This window comes from Mirounga angustirostris, unplaced genomic scaffold, assembly GCF_029215605.1.
Source record: "Mirounga angustirostris isolate CCGP_5_RB_7025 unplaced genomic scaffold, mMirAng1.0.hap1 SCAF_10, whole genome shotgun sequence".
In the NCBI taxonomy this organism is placed as follows: Eukaryota; Metazoa; Chordata; class Mammalia; order Carnivora; family Phocidae; genus Mirounga; species Mirounga angustirostris.
Window position 1 is genome coordinate 99617579 of NW_026991718.1, and position 13306 is coordinate 99630884.

At 39.0% G+C, this 13306-nt stretch overlaps 1 protein-coding gene across 9 annotated transcripts in view; it reads left to right on the top strand.

Annotated features, from left to right (window-relative positions):
* Positions 1 to 7433: 7433 nt before the first annotated feature.
* Positions 7434 to 13306, top strand: part of TASP1 (taspase 1) — a 303482-nt gene continuing 297609 nt past the window's right edge. For 8 of the 9 annotated variants that reach the window (XR_010405771.1, XR_010405770.1, XR_010405772.1 and 5 more), the window contains exon 1: positions 7434 to 7509. The gene's annotated coding sequence lies outside the window, so the exon portion shown is untranslated. Of the gene's footprint in view, positions 7510 to 7545; positions 8122 to 13306 lie in introns of those variants that run through there. The other variant, XM_064572807.1, reaches the window with a different exon arrangement.

Sequence of the window (13306 nt, forward strand, 5' to 3'; positions counted from 1 at the left end):
GCATATACTTATAGCTCCCAGGTGGTATGTGATTAGCTATACTTGGATCATGTGTTCATACCTGCTCCAGACTATGGCTGGAAGACCCAGCAAAGCCACATAAAATGGGAGTAGGAATCAGTCTCTATAGTCCAAAGAATATTGTTACCAGGGGGAAAAAAGAAGAGAACTTGGAGAGAGAAAAGAAGATGCCTATTATATAGCCTGGGCTCTAAGGAGTCTTCTAGTGTTAATATTTTGAAAATGCTGACCAGACTGCTAGGTACCCAGTAGATGCTCAGAAAGTATTTGTTCAATGAAAGAATATGTTAAGAAGCCATGAAAATGACAAATTACTTAAAATATTAGTAATGGGAAAGTTCTCTAGAGATCAGCTAGCCTAACCCCTTCATTTCACAGATTAAGGAAAATGAGACCCAAAGAAGTTAAGTGATATTCCCAAAGACATGTGGTTACTTCTAGAACTCAAGCATCCTGTTCTCCCATACTGCCTCTCCATCTTTCTTTAAAGCATTCTTATTTCAAACAGATTCCTTTTGCCCCTCAGCTTTCAGTAAACTAACCATCAGCTAATGCCGCCCAGACATCCTGATAGCAAAGAAAATAGAGGCTAAAAATTACAAAGAAAAGGAAAAGGGAAAAAAAAAACCTACCTTTGTTTAATTGTTATTCTAATGAGTTAAGCCGTGCATTCAACACCGGAAGGCTCTTCTAACAGAAAAAAGACAGATCCATTGGCTGCCCCCACAGACAGCTCGTGGATAAAAGTGTGTTTACACAGCTGGATTGGTCCAGGAGGAGCCAAGGCTGAAAACAGTCGGTGAGCAGGCTGATGGCAGGTGACAGCTGGGAGCATCTGTTTCCCATTAGAGACACTAGGCTACAATAGTGCTGTCCTCTGACCCTTGGGTCCAGCTTCCCTGGGGGACTGGGTGTGTTCCCAGGTCTCAGGTGCTGACAGCCAATTTACTTGCTAACACATCCTAAGGGTTCTCATGAGTTTAGAATGGCTCTAGTCTGGGATTTGGAAGTGAAGCTCAGAATTCAGATAGGGTGGGTGAAGTTATTTATGTTCAGCTCCTAAAGTGAAATTTAATTCTGTAGTAAAAACTGTCAGAGAATAGGTCATTCATTTCCTTCCCTAAGCTTCCTTCCTCCCTCTCTCCCTTTCCTCCCTTCTTCCTTTCCTTCCTTCCTTCCTTCCTTCCTTCCTTCCTTCCTTCCTTCCTTCCTTCCTTTCCTTCCTTCCTTCCTTCCTTCCTTCCTTCCTTCCTTCCTTCCTTCCTTCCTTCCTTCCTTTTCTCTTTAACTAAGCAAGAAGGAAATGCTACTCTTAATTTTGTAGGAAAGCAGAATTATGCTGCTCCTAACTACTACTCTACAGCAGTTAGCCACATTGGCCAGCATCTTGAAAAAGATCTGTCCTATCTGCAAAATGATCTTCATAGGAATGAATATTAGACTTTGACCATAACCAAAAGATATGACTGGATGAAGGATGCTAGCTTTTGTTTGGTTTCCCCTGAATATAGACCCTGAGACAAGAACTCAGGTGCAGGACGTTTTTTGGGAAGTGGTTTCCGGAAGCCCAAGTGAGGACTATGAGGCATAAGGCGGGGGGGCAGGAAATGCTAAAGATGCTTCATCACTTGTGGCCTGTAGACAAGCACAGCTCAGTACCTTGAGAACTCTGCGAAGTTTACAGGAATGACTTTCAGAATTGGGCTGAAGGACAGAAGGTGCAGGGTTGAAACCCGTCTTTGGTTGAGGGCTGCCCTCGGGAGCGTTAATGCCCAAGCACAGCCTGGAATTGTTTCATTGCATGATGGCTGAGAAAGCTACTGTGCATTGGAAATGGCCTGGGGCCAGAAAGCAGAAAGCCAGGGAAGCTGACAGTGCAAGTTGGAGCTGCCTGCTAGAGCTGAAATCAGAGCCAAGGAGATGTGGTAGGGACACTAGAGGCATCTGCTAACAAAATGTGAGCAGCCAGAAAAAACCCAGATAACTACAGAGTAATTTGTGGTTGGAAAATGAGATGCCATGACACTATCCTCTCTGCTTTTGTACATCTTTGAAAATTTCCACAATAAGTAAAAAAAAAAATTGTTATAGCTTAATATATAAATTACTTTCCTTCAGTATCATCCTCACACTTAAGAGAAACATTGCAAAAGAAGCTAAATAACCCATTTCTCTTCCAAATACTGTCAGGCACATTCTTCTTTGTAAAGATTATAAAGGTGGAGACATGTTATTGGTTCTAAACAATATAAAATATTAAGTTAATAATTCCAAACAAACAATTTGCTTTACATTTGTTGGAATTGCATTGAATTCACAGAAGTAGACAATAGAGCCTAGGCAGATATTAAAATTATAAGGAAGGGAAAGACCCTGACTCGTCCTCTTATTTTAAAAAGAGTGACAAAGGGGTGCCTGGGTGGCTCAGTCGTTAAGCGTCTGCCTTCAGCTCAGGTCATGATCCCAGGGTCCTGGGATCGAGCCCCGCATTGGGCTCCCTGCTCAGCGGGAAGCCTGCTTCTCCCTCTCCCACTCCCCCTGCTTGTGTTCCCTCTCTCGCTGTGTCTCCTTCTGTCAAATAAATAAATAAAATCTTTAAATAAATAAATAAATAAATAAAAAGAGTGACAGTTACACTCAAAGCATCCTGAACACTGAGCATCTACTGTTTTCCCAGCCTACGATCCATGCATGTCCCCTGCTCTTTTTCCTCAATTAGTTTTTATCTTGGGGTTTGGAAAAAGGGGAACAGGGAGATGGAGATTTTTCTTGAAGGAGATAAAGTAGTAGAGGATTTTCTTTTATATTTAACAGTTTCAGTGAATTGATTAGCTAGATAACTGTCATCCTTAATATTTCAAAAGACCTGAGAGCAATTGCACTGACACAGGTTAGAAATTTGAAAAGGGACACTTGGGTGACACACAGTCAGTTAAGCATCTGCCTTTGGCTCAGGGCATGACCACAGGGTCCTGGGATTGAGCCCCACGTCATCAGGCTCCCTGCTCAGTGGGGATCCTACTTCTCCCTCTCCCTCTGCTGCTCCCCCTACCTGTGCGCTCTCTCTGTCAAATAAAGAAATAAATAAAATCTTAAAAAAAAAAGAAATTTGAAAAATTGACTCTGAAGGCAGGTTAGACAGAATTTTGTTACTTCCACTTAAACTGCTAGGAGATGGCAAGAGTGGTTTCTGGGCTGGATGCCCAAGATAAAGGTGTGCAGAGCGGGATTGGGAGTGATTGTCATTCGTAGCTAAATCCTGGGAACACAGCAGGTAACAGTGTTGCCCAAGAAATGGAAGGGAGCGTATCTATGCATTTAAATTAAATTAAATTCATTCATTCATTTACTTATTTATAATTTTTTATTTGAGTATAGTTGACACACTATGTTACATTAGTTTCAGATGTACAACATAGTGCGCTATCTATGCATTTTAAAAATCCAAACATCTTTTCTTCTATTTCTACCTGTTCCATTTAATATTGCTGTGTAAAAAACCACTCCACATCCAATGACATAAAAGGACAACGACTTTATTATGCTTATAGATTCTGTGGGTCAGGAATTTAAGCAGGGCACCCTGGAGATGGTTTGCATCTGCTCCCCAAAGCCTGGGCTGAACTTTTTGGTCGTATGTAATTGGGACCCCTTTCTCTGGCTTTCAACGACATCTTCCTCAGTTTCTTTTGTGCCTTTGGTGCAGCCTCCTCAAGACCTTTTAGATTTCTGACATTCTCCTTCAGGATCCTCTCCCACCCTTGCTGCTTCACATAGTCTCAAAGCCAATGCCACATGTTTTACTCTTGTTATGTTCTTTTGTTATGTTTTGTTATGGTATTTATCCACTTCCAGGTAACAAAATCTGTTCCAGTTACTACTGTCATGTAATAAATGCTTACTCTTACTATTACCATGTAATAACCTTTCCCTTCCACCCCTAGAAGTCACTGGTAGAAAAATAAAGAAAAAAACTCCAGGTTACCTATGGTGGGAGAGTGCAAAACAGAGAGGAGAGATGACTAGTTAGTGAGGATAAGGTGGGTGAACTGGAGGCAATGGAGTTGTCCAGAACCATGTGGTTATCCTCCTAGTCACTGATAGCTTTCCTTAGGCTTTCAGTGTCAGGGCCATGGCATGATACCCTCAGTATAAGAGCTGGTGAACTGTGGGTCAGTTGTTGGAGCCTGTGATCAAGTACTACTAGTAGTGTAAATCTAGTGATGTAAAACAAAAGCCATTTTATTGCATTATTATGATCAAAATTTGGAAAGAGCAAGTGGAGATGGCTTGTTTCTGCTCATGATTGCTAAGCTGGGAAGACTCAAAGGCTGGAAATTAATCCATGGCTGAGGACTGGAATCTTCTGAAGGCCCATTCAATTACATGTCTGGCTGTTGGTGGTGGCTGCAGCTGGGACCTTATCTGGAGTTGTTGGTCACAACATCTATACTTGGTTTTCCCATGTGGCTGCTTAAGCTTCCCCAGAGCATGGTGGCTGGGATTTAAAAGCAAGCATTGCAAGAGAGAATTGCAAAGAACCTTCAGTGCTCTTGCAACCTTCCTTAGAAGTCACCTGGTGTGGTTTCTGCTATACTCACAAGTTGGCTCAGATTCAAGGGTAGGGAACATAGATAGATACACCTCTAGATGGGAGGAGTATCAAAGTCTCATCATTCAAAGGAGCATGTGAGGTGGACAATGTTGTGTTGCAGCCATTTCAGGAAAATAATCTGCTGCACTGTCATATACCAAAAACAGTAAGATGACCTATTACAAATATAGAACATTCTGTGCTTACTGGTGATATGTCAAATCCTTTACCATAAAAAGTAAATAGTATAGATATCAGAGGATTAGAGACTAAGTCTGTGGAAATAAAGACAACTCTGTAAACCTGTCATGAGAATCTTAGGCTCAGAACTTGGGGTCCCTAAAGTTAACATCTATTTCTTCTTGAATAATTCTTCTGGAATTACCTTCTTCCTCCTGCATTGTAGTCTTAATAAATACTTTGGTTCATGGTAAATTTTCTCAGTTTGGGTTTATCTGAAAATATCCTCAGTACATTCTAATTCCTGAATGCTTGTTTAGCTGGGTAAACAATTCTAGGTTGACATTTCTTCAGTACTTTGGAAATATTTTTTCAGGAATTCAAAGATACCATTTTCATCTTCTATTTTCAATTGTCAAACTGTGACATCTCCTTTCAGCCTAATCATTTCTTTGTAGGTGTTTTGTCTCTGCTTGCTTTTAAAATATTTTTGTCTTTGATCTTCTAAAATTTCAGTATAATGTGTCTAGGTTTAGATTTCTTTTATTTATCCAGCTTGAGATTCATGAGCTTCCTGAATCTGAGAGTTTCTGTTTTTCATCAGTTCTGGATAATATCTATTATCCCTTAAAATACTTCCTCTTCCTTGTTCATTTTTTTTATGTTCTTGGAATTCTAATGTTACTTATATTAGACATTCTATCCCTACCATTCTATCTTCCACATCTATTACATTCTCATCCATACTTTCCATCTCTTTGTCTCTCTGATCCTCATTCTGGGTAATTTCTTTATACCTACCTTCCAATTTGCTTAATTTTTTCTCAGCTTGTGTCTAAGTAATGTTTAACTCATCTACTGTGGTTTTTTTTTTAATGAACAATTTTGTATTTCTAGATCTTTTATTTATTTATTTTTCAATTCTATCAGATAATTTATGGTATTTTCTTAATCTTTGCTTGGTTTTCTACTCCCTCACTTATTTTTTTCTACTCCCCACTTATTTTTTAAAACATTTAAGAAATATTTACTTTATATTCTTTATCTGATGACTTCAAAACCAGAAGCCTATGAGATCAAAGTTCACTCTCTCCTATTTCTGTTCTTACTAAAGGTTTTTTGTGTGTATCTGCTTGTTACCTTATGGGCTTAAAAACCCAAACCTTAGGCTCCTGCTATATGTAAGTGCTCTCAGTAGAGATGAGCCTTCAGCACTGGCATCCTACTCTGGATTCTCCATTGTTTTTGGTCTCTGGGGATTTCCTTTTAGCGGAGCACAAGGTTACTTGCTGTATTTTATCCAGCATTTTTAACTGTTCTGTCATTATTGATATAAATAATAAAAGTGATTTCACCCCTAACTCAATCCAATCTTATTTCTATTAGTAGCTTCATTGATACATAATCTTTTAACCATTTTCCACATACACTGTCTATGTATATATATATGTAAATATAGATAACAATACACAGACATGCATACATAAATGGGATGTAGAATATTATTTTGGATTTTTAATCATGTGTTTGATAGCTTTTCATCTGAGTATTTAAAAAATGGTTGCATCATATCGCTTGCATTTTTATAATTCGTTTCCAATTTTTTTTTCTTTTTTCCTACATGAGCTATGCTTCAATAAACTTCCTTGAGCTGTGCCAAGCTCATAGAAATTATTTGATAAATATATTTTACATGAATATATATGTATATATATATCTTGGTGCACATATGGAAATATTATAGACAGACTCCTAAAAGTGGATCTTCTGGGTCAAAGGGGAAGCACATTTAAAATTGCGGTAGATGACCATCAAATTGTCCCCCCTAAATTTGTGCAAATCTTTATTCCACCAGCAATGAACAAGAGTGAATGTTTTCTCAATCCTCTCTAACAGGATATAGTATCAGTCTTAAAATGTTATATAATCAGATCGAAGAGGACTGCTGTCTATTTTTATCTGTAATTAAAATAAATTTTTTTTTCCCCCCGGTAAGGTGGAACATCTTTTCCTAAATTATACCTCTAGTGAGGGCCCAGGTCATGTTAAGCTTCTGATCTGGGGACCATACTTAAGAGCTACTACTTTACTTCTTTCAATCTCTTGTTTCTAAAACAGGTTTAAAGCTGGTTATTTGTTAAAGGTCTCATGTTAATAGTTACAAGGAAACATTAAAGGGATTACATTGTTACTGGTCTTGATCTTAGAAGCTAGATGGTAAAAGAAAGGCCACCCACACTTTGATTCTCCCAAGGGCAGGTCTGGCTCCCACCTCCTACGTGGAATCCCGGCAGAGCTCTAGTTTTCCCTACTGTATCGGGGGGACTGCAAGAATGGAAAAAAATTAAGCTCTGAAGTGACACCTCAATAATCATGGCTACTTTAACTTCATTTCGTATCATAACGCTCGTCTGCCAACCACGTGGATCCGTACAGTCACAGCAGGCCGGCTCATTAAGAGTCTGCGTGAGAACAGACTAGCAACGGCGCCTGCGCAGCTCAGAATGAGGCTCCAGGTAAAGTTTTCGTGCAACTTCAGCGGCCAGGTGAATTCGGAAGCAGTGGGCAGAGTCAGAGCCCCGCGTAGGCGTATGCTTCCGGCCACGTGGCTACGCGCATGCCCAATGGGAAAGCTTGACGTCAGCCCCGCTTCCTCACCCTGGCAACGGGCGGGTGACTACTTCCGGCGCTGTGAGGGCTCGGGGCTGACGCGGGTGAGTGTCCCTCTTTCTCACGCTGTCCGCGCCGCTGCCGGCGCTGCGGCGCTTCCTCTGTCCAGGCCCATACGCTCGCTGGGACATCCTCTTCGGGGCCGGGAGGGGGCGGCGCGCAGGATGCCCACTGCCTGGGGCGGTGCTGAAGGAGCGGATCCGGGACGTCCCTCGACCCCTCGGTCGCGCGTGGCGCCCGTGCGGGTCCCCGAAGCCTTGGCTCCAGCTTGGCAGTCTCATTCCCTCTCCGGGGAAGGGACTGTCTGTGTGCGGGCAGTCCTCGCTGTCCTTCACTCACTTCGCAGTCGCGGGCTGCGGGGTTCTACGAGTCGGAGGCTCGCAGAGCCCCGAGGGTGTGCACCCTAGTCCTGCGTGGCCGGCTGGGGTCAAAGCAGCCCCGTGGTGTTATAGCTAGCGGCCTGGTTAGAGTCTCTCAGGACATTAGCATTTACTGCTCAGGAGGCGGAGGAGGAAAGGACCAAGAAGATGGAGAAGGAGCAGCTGGAGAGGAGGGTGGAAAACAGGAGCTGGAGGTGCCCTGGAAATAGAGGGCATCGTGTTTCCGGAAGGAGGGAGTAACTTGACTCGCCTCTGTAGGGGAGGGGAAATGAAAAGGTATTTTCGGGACCATGTGACTGAGATCCTTGAATACTAAGCTAAGGAATTTTTATGCACTCGGGAGTTGAGTAATTTCCTTTTTTGTTTGTTTTAAATAAAGCTCCCCCCCGTTTGTAAAACGCAGTGCGTGCTTATTAATGAATATCTGGAAAATGCAGGAATAATTAAAAAGAGATCACCTGGAATTTCACCAACCCAGCATTTTGATCCCTTTCTTTCTAATTTTATAGCATTTTTAACCTATTTATGATCATAGTGTGTGTAAAATATGATTATAACCAAAAAGTATAATTTTTGTACATGGCATCCATTGCATAGATTGATCTTTTATTAAGATATAATTCACATACCATAAACCCACCCTTTTAAATTGTAAATTTCAGTAGTTTTTACTATATTCATAAAGTTGGGCACCTATCACCGCTAATTCCAGAACATTTTTGTCATCTCCAAAGGAAACTGTACTCATAGTCACTTCCCATTTGATCCCCCAGTCCTTGGCAACCACTAATTAGATACTCCCCTCCCCTTGTTCCCCCAGTCCCTAGCAGCCACTAATCTACTTCTGTGTCTGTAGATATTCCTATTCTGAACGTTTCTGGTAAATGGAATTATAGAATATGTGGCCTTTTGTGTCTGCCTTCTTTTACTTAGCATGTTTTTAAGGTTCATCCTTGTTGTATTTTGTATCAGTACTTCATTCCTTTTTATGGCTGAATAATATTCCATTATAGGAATATGCCACATTTTGTTTATCCATCATCAGTTAATGGACATTTGAGTTGTTTAATCTTTTTTACTATTATGAATAATTCTGCTGTAAACATCCATGTACAGGTTTTTGTGTGGATATGTTTACATTTCTCTTAGATATATATCTAGGAGTGGAATTGCTGGGTCATATGGTAACTGTTTAGCTTTTTGAGGAACCGCTAGATGTTTTCGAGAGTGGCCTGCACCAGCAGGATATGAGAGTTCTGATTTCTCCATATCCTTGTTAAACTTATTATCTGTCTTTTGAGTTATAGCTGTGATGTTGGTACCTCAGGTGGTTTTGATTTCCATTTCCCTGTTGGATGGTAATGTTGAGCATCTTTTCCTATGCTTATCAGCCCTTTGTGTATCTTTGGAGAAATGTCAATCCAATTCCTTTGCTCATTTTTATATTGAATTTTTAAAAACTTTGATATTGTATGAGTTCTTTATATAGTCTGGATCCAAGTCCCTTATCACATGTACTGTTTGCGGTGTTTTTTCCATTTTCTCTCATTTTGTGGGGTTTCTTTATACTTTTTTGAATAGTGTTCTTTTAAGTACACACATTTAAACTTTTGATGAATTCTAATTTATATTTTCTTTGATTGGTTGTGCTTTTGGTATCATATCTAAAACAATTGCCAAGTCCAAAATGATGAAAATTTACTACTATATCTTTTCCTAAGAGTTTTACAGTTTTAGCTCTTACATTTAGTTCTTGATCTATGTGGATCAAGGAATAGGTAGGTAGGAATAGGTAGGAATCCAGGTTCATTCCTTGTATGTGCCTATCTTTTTTTCCAGCACCATTTTTTGAAAAGACTATCCTTTCCCTATTTAATTTTTTTTTTTTTAAGGGGGGCAGAGGAAAAGGGAGAGAGAGAATCTTAAACAGGCTCCACACCCAGTGAGGAGCCTGATGTGGAGCTTGATCTCACAACTCTGAGATCATGACCTGAGCCAAAATCAAGAGTTGGACGCCTAACCGACTGAGCCACCCTTGCGCCCCTATCCTTTCCCTGTTTAATGGTCTTGGCACCCTTGTTGAAAACGAGTTGACCATAAATAATATAGGTTATCATTTTTTTAACCATTTCTCTACGTTGGGCATTTAGGTCACTTCCAGATTTTTGTTTTTCTAAATTATCCTGTGTTAAACACAGCATAACAGGCATAAGGCTTTTCTGTTTTTGAAGTTATTTTGGTAGAAAGTGTTCTCAGAAGTGAAATTACTGGGTCAAAGATGAAATGAGTGTGTTTTGGAGCTCATTGAATGAGGCATTGAACCTTCAATGTCAAGATGTTAAGAGCAACAGAATGCTTCTTTATTCATCAGTTGCTATAGCTTAAGGGCTGGATTTCTATAAAAGCCTTTTGCTGTAAGATGGATGGATTCCCTGACTTACTATTCTTTGACTGCTTCTAAGAGACTAAGTAAATCTAGAGTGAAAAACTTCCAACACCAGGGGCAAACAGGACATGTCATAATTTTCTAAATGGTATAAAGAAAAAAAAGTGTCATTACATGCAGTAGGAAAATAAGTCTTTGAGAGAACTGGGGTTGAAATTTAGACCTTAAATCAGTGCCTTGAAAGTCCCTGGAGCAAAAATGATGTTTTATTCTTAGTTTCTCTTCTGACCTTGATAATCAGGTTAATTTGCATTCATCTTAGTCTCAGAGATGGCTAACTTAAATCTGTGTTTAGTAGATAGTACCTGGTTAAAAAAAAAAAAAAATCAAATGCAAAAGGCTATTAGGTTTCCTTTTCTTTTCTTTTTTTTTTTATTTTACGTTTCCTTTTCATTTTGCCCCTCATTCTCCCAGTTCTCCTTAGGGGTATCCATGGTACTATTGTTACTTGTGTTTGTATGGACTAGTTCATACATAGATTATCTCTGGAAAGATAGTATATACAAAATTAAACATTTTAAGGATTTTGATACTTCCTGACAAATTCATTTTCAAAATGGTTACTTATATCAGTTTATGGTGGCAATACAGGGCTAGTTAGGAAGATTCCATTTTTGTTTATATTTCTTTGAATATTCTTTCCTTGATATTGGATATCCAGTTTATATTTCCTCTTGCGTGTATTGTCTGCTCATGTCTTTTGGCATGCTGTTCATTTTGATTGGAGTTGTCCTTTATGAGATTTATTTTGGCAGCTTTTTGTAGTTGGTTGTTTTACAACAGTCTGGATTTGGGGAGCAAAGTTAAAATGCTTTTTGTAACATGCTAAGCGGTATGTGAACTGAACAAGGGTCGAGGCAGTAGGGAAAAGGAAGTTAAATGCTTGAGGGAGAAATTTATAAGATTTGGAAAGTGCGTCCAGTCCAAGATGACTTCCAGGTGAGTTAGAAAGGGATTAGTGCTATTAAAAATAAGGAGTGATGTGGAAAGAACTAGATTTCTGTGGAAAAATGAGATTGTTTTGGGTGGATAAACAAACTGAGGTTTCTAGAGGGGAGAGGGGTGGGGGATGGGTTAGCCTGGTGATGGGTATTAAAGAGGGCACAGACTGAATGGAGCACTGGGTGTTATACGCAAACAATAAATCATGGAACACTGCATCAAAAACTAATGATGTATGGTGATTAACATAACATAATAAAAAAAAAAAGAGAAAAAGAATGAAGAGGATCCAGGTTGAGCTAAGCTATCCTGGAGACTTGCGGCTAGAGCTCAAGAGACAGAAGATAGAGAGTTACAAATAATCTGATTTACTGAGAGAGGATTGTTTTAAAAGGTTGGCAGTGGATGAAATTGCTGAAGGAGACATCTGAGAATAGGCCTGTGGACGGGGAGTCATGTAAGAGGACAAAGTTGAGAAGGATCAGGGGGGTCATAAAGAACTGGGATGGTAGATTGGCATACTTGCCAAGAGGATGGGGGATCTAGATAACAAAGATTGCAAGCAGCAGAGTAAGAAAAGGTCATTAGGTTTGGTAACTTGGAAAAGATATACTTATGGGAAAAGATACAGTTTATGGGAAGCAGGAAATTTGTTTTTTTCCAAACAGCTTTATTAATTTATTAATTTATCCACTTAAAGTGTACTTTAAGTGGTATTTAGTATATTCAGAATTGTGCAACCATCACACAACCAATTTTAGGACATTTTTATTGCCACCAAAAGAAAGCCTGCCCCCATTAGCAGTCACTCTCCAATTCCCCTTTAGCTTCCCAGCCCAAGGCAACAATTGATCTACATTCTGTCTCTTTAGATTTGCCTACTCTGGATATTTCACATAAATGGAAACATATAGTATGTGGCCTTTTATGTCTGACTTCTTTCACTGTTTTCAGGGTTCATTCATGCCATAGTATGTATCAGTACTTAATTATTATTATTATTTTTTTTTTATGGCTAGTTAATGTTCCGTTGTATGAATATACCACATTTTGTTTAACCATTATCGGTTCATGGACATTTGAGTTGTTAGCACTTTTTGACTATTATGAATAATTCTGCCATAAACATCCATGTACAATTTTTTTGTGTGGACATGTTTTTAGTTCTCTTGGGTGTATATACCTACGAGTGAAATTACTGGGTCATATGCTAACTCTATGTTTAATTTTTGATGCAGGTTTGCAGAGGATGGACAAGTTGCCAGTGTTTTAGAAACAATAAAATGAATTTTAATATCATCACTAGTAGTAAATTGCAATATGTCCATTTTCAAGTATATTATTCAGAAATAAAGGCATTATAAAAAATGAGCTATACAATTGTTTTCTGTTATGTAAAAACTATAACATGCTTATACATTTCCTTTCATTGGAAACCTTGTGTGTTGAATGTTACCTCAAAGCTTAGCTGAAATGTTAGACATTTTTCTTGCAGATCAGTATGTTGATGTAAGTATGCTTCATCAATTTCAAATAATGATTTGTAATAATGAAGTGAGTACAAATTTGATAAAAAATAATCCTAGGGATATTTGATGTTAATCTACAGTAATGATTTATTTTTTACTCCTTAGTCTGAACTGTAGAGATCAAATACTATGATTTTTTTTTTTTAATTTGAATTACCTGTAGTTCGTGTGGCCTCAGAAATTCAAGATCCAGAAAAACAAAAGCAAAAACAGAAAAACAAAACAAAAACTTTTTGGGCCAGTATTGTTGGTTGGCTGTGTATTTGTCCATTCCTGCCCTAGGTGGCATGAGTGTTGAGAACCTTCAGCATATGGTATTTTCCCTCTTACTGAAGTTTTTAAGTGAGATCTCATAGGCTTGCTCTATTTTGGAACTTGGATTTAGCTAGTTACTTCATGTTTCCATAAATAAATAAATGAATAAAAAAAGTTTTTTTGGAAAGTAATACGTTTAGATTTTTCAATATTGAAAAGTATAAACAATGAACCATAAAATTTCCATTCCACTTTTGTCCATCAGTCATTCAAATCTTCTTTGGGTGAC